This window comes from Tenrec ecaudatus, chromosome 5, assembly GCF_050624435.1.
Source record: "Tenrec ecaudatus isolate mTenEca1 chromosome 5, mTenEca1.hap1, whole genome shotgun sequence".
NCBI lineage: Eukaryota > Metazoa > Chordata > Mammalia > Afrosoricida > Tenrecidae > Tenrec > Tenrec ecaudatus.
Genome location: NC_134534.1, coordinates 79,401,359 through 79,405,420, shown reverse-complemented (window position 1 = coordinate 79,405,420; position 4,062 = coordinate 79,401,359).

Sequence of the window (4,062 nt, the reverse complement as noted above, 5' to 3'; positions counted from 1 at the left end):
CTTCAGTACTTTCTACATTCTCTAACACCATAATATAAAGGTATCATTTTTTTTCTTCAACCTTCCTTATTTAGTGTCCAACTTTCACATGCATATGAGGCAATTGAAAATATCCGGCTGGGCCTGAGAATGTACACTGGCACAGCTAGGAACTGGAAATACAGAGAATCCAGGACAGATGAACCCCTCAGGACCAGTGGTGAGAGTGGCGATATCAGGAGGGTGGAGAGAAGGTGAGGGAGAAAGGGGGAACACATTTACAAGGTCTACATATAACCTCCTCCCTGGGGGACGGACATTGGAGAAGTAGGTGAGGGGAGACTTCAGATAGTGTAAGATATGACAAAATAATAATAATTTATAAATTATCAAGGGTTCATGAGGGAGGAGAGGGAAGGGAGGGAAGGGAAAAATGAGGAGCTGATACCAAAGCAAATGTTTTGAGAATGATGATGACAACATATGTACAAATGTGCTTAACACAATGGATGGATTGATGGATTGTGTGATAAGAGTTGTAGGAGCCCCCAATAAAATGATTTTTTTTAAAGGGAAAGAAAGAAAATATCATGGCTTGGGTAAAGCAAATTCTACGCCTAAAAGTAACATCCTTGCTTTTCAATACTCTAAAGAGGCCTGATGCAGATTTACCTAATGTAACACATCTTTTGATCTCTTGAATGATGAGCCCTTGAGCACTGATTATGCATCCAAGCCAGATAAAATCCTTGGCAACTTCAACCTTTCTCCACTCATCCTGGTTTTACCCATTGGTCCGGTTGTGAGGATGCTTGCTTTGTTTTCATGGAGTTGTAATATATACTGAAGGCTGCATTCCTTAATCTTCATAGCAAGTGCTTCAAGTCCTCCTCACTTTCAGGAAGCAACACTGTGTGTCTACATTTCTCAGGTTATTAATTAGACTTCCTCTAATCCCAATGCCTCATTCTTTTTAATAGGATACAGCTACTCTGATGATTTGCTCAACATACAGATTGAATAGTATGACGAAAGAAGAAAGACCACAACCCTGATTTATACCTTTCTGGATTTTAATCCATGCAATATTCACTTTTCTTTTTTTTTTAAAAAGCCTCTTAATTCATGTACAGGTTCTGCATGAGCAAAATGAAGTGTTCCGGAATTCCTATTCTTCTGAAGCTTATTCCTAGTTGGTTATAATCCACATCATTGAATGACTTGTCTTATTCAATAAAACAGATGAACTTCTTTCTGGTCTCCTCTGCTTTGAGCCATGATCCACCTGATATCAGCAATGGTATCTCTTGTTCAATGTCTTCTTCTGAATCCAGCCTAAACATCTGGTAGCTCCCTGTCAAAGTACTGCTGCAGCCTTTGTGATGTGATCTTCAACAAAAGTGTGCTAGCATGTACTATCAATAATTTTGTTCTATAATTCGAGTATTCTCTTGCGTCCCCTTTCTTCGGAATGGGTACAAATCTTGACCAAGTAACTGTATTGCTAATTTCCTGGCATAGACCAGTAAGGGCTTCCAGCGCGTCATCAGTTTGCTGACACGTTTCAACTGGTATTCCATCAGTTCTTGTAACCTTGCTTTTGTCTAAAGCACTCCGAGTAGTTTGCACTTATTCCTTCAGTACCATTGATTCTTTTTCATATGCTACCTCTTTAAGTGGTTGGCTGTAGATTATTTCTTTTTGGTACAACTCTGTGTATTCTTTCCAACTTCTTTAGATGTTTCTTGCATCATTCAAATATTTTATTCATGTAATCTTTCAATATTCTAACTTGAGATTTGAGTATTTTCTTTAATTCTTTCCGTTTAAGATATGTTGAGTTTGTTCCTTTTCATCTTCTAACCCAAAACCAAAATTTCATTTCATTATACTATTTGATTGTGTCTTCTAGAATTACCCTTTGAGCTTTTCTATTTAATTCTTTGACTTTATCTTTCTTGCATTTGTTTTAGTTACTATATGATTAAGAGCAAGTTTCAGCGTCTCTTCTGACATCCACTTTGATCTCTTCTTTCTTTCCTGTGTGGTTAGTGACCTTTTTGTCTCCTCATGAATGATGTCCTTGGTGTCCTCCCACAACCTAGGTCTTCTGTCATTCGTATTCAGCGCATCAACTCTGTTCTTGAGATTAAAGTAGGACAGACTCAAGTTCATATTTGAGGTCTTGTGAACTTGTTATACTTTTCTTCAGCTCGAACCTGAACTTACATATGAGCAATTGATGGTCTGTTCCACAGCCATCCCCTGGCCTGGTTTTCTCTCTTGGTACTCAGCTTCTCCATAGTTTCGTCCCACAAATAATCAATTTGATTTCTGTGTATTCCATCTGGAGAATTCTACCTGGATAGTCACCTTTTGTGTCATTGGAAAAATGTATTTGCTCTGAAGAAGACGTTGGTCTTGCAAAATTCCTTCATGTGATGTCTAGTTTCATTTCTATCACCAAGACCATAATTTCTAACTGTTGTTCCATTCTCTTCCTTCCCAATTTTTGCATTCCAATCGCCGATAATTATCAATGCATCTTGACTGCATGTTTGATCAATTTTGGGCTGAGGTTTTTGGTCAAATTTTATAATTGTGTTGATTGGATCTCTTTAAAAGCAGATAGATTTAGATCCTATCACAGACAGCATTGTTTTTCAAGATTGATCTTGAAATGTTCTTTTGGGCAATTAATGCAATGCCATTCCTCTTGATTATTTCATCACCAATGTGTTAGTCTAGGTTGACTAGAAAAACAAATCCAGGGATATTCATGTGTGAAAGAGAGAGCTTTATATCAAAGAGCAATTGTATAATGAGAAAACATCCTAGCCCAGTCCAGATCAAGTCCTTAAGTCCAATATTAGCCCATATGTCTGACTCTAGACCAGTGGCTCTCAACCTGTGGCTCGCGACTCCTTTGGGGGTCGAATGACCCTTTCAGAGGAGTTGCCTAAGAACATCAGAAAACACATATTTCCAATGGTCTGAGGAACCGAGACACCACTCCGCTATCTGTGTCCAGGTGGGTCTGCCCACAAGCAGATACACCCACATACGAATACCTGGCATGAAGACTGTTACACATGCTACACCATGCTTCTGGACAAAATATCATTTATTTGTCATTAGAAATAAATATTTCACAATATCTTACATATTGTTTTGTGATTATTCACTATGCTTTAATTATGTTCAATTTGTAACAATGAAAATATGTCCTGCATATCAGATATTTACATTATGATTCATAACAGTAGCAAAATCACAGTTATGAAATAGCAATGAAAATAATTTTGTGGTTGGGCATCACCACAACATGAGGAACTGTATTAAAGGGTCATGGCATTAGTAAGGTTGAGAACCACTGTGCTAGACCATAAATTCCTCTTTAGACTCAAGAAGCACATGCAGTGATGCTGAATGCAGAAAGATCACAGGCCGGTGGGTGGGAAGTCCTGTGAGTCCAGTGGCGGTGGAAGCATCTCCAGGGCTCTGGCTGCCATCATCAGTGTGGCTCCATTTTGCTTGTCAACAGGAAGGCCAAGGCAGAAAGAGAGTAGATCCAGTCTCCTCCATCGCACTTCCAAATGAGGTCACCAAGATGCGACCTAGGTGTAACTCCACCCCTTCATTCTTAATATCCTCAAGTTGACAGATTATGTAACTATCACACCTAGCATAGTAAACCACATGACTTTCTGATTCAAATTGGCCAATACTAGTACATTTCAGCTCCCTAATGTCTAGGATCTTTATGGGTTCCATTTCATTTTTTTCTGACCTACAATTTTCCTAGATCCATACTTTGTATATTCATACTTTGTACATCCAAGTTCTGACTGTGACATTTTTGCAGATGGCTCTTCTTACCTTGAGTTGTGCCCCATCAGTAAATGAAGGTCCCTGAGGCCCCACTCCTACAGGCATTAATCCATTTATGTCGTCATAATTGACTATACTTTGACAAAGCACCTCCTCCTCAGTCATATTCCTAGTGCCTTCCGACTAATGGGCTCGTCCTTTTGTTGGGTTTCTGGAGTGGGTTATACCTCGGTTCTTTACCTCACATGCTGC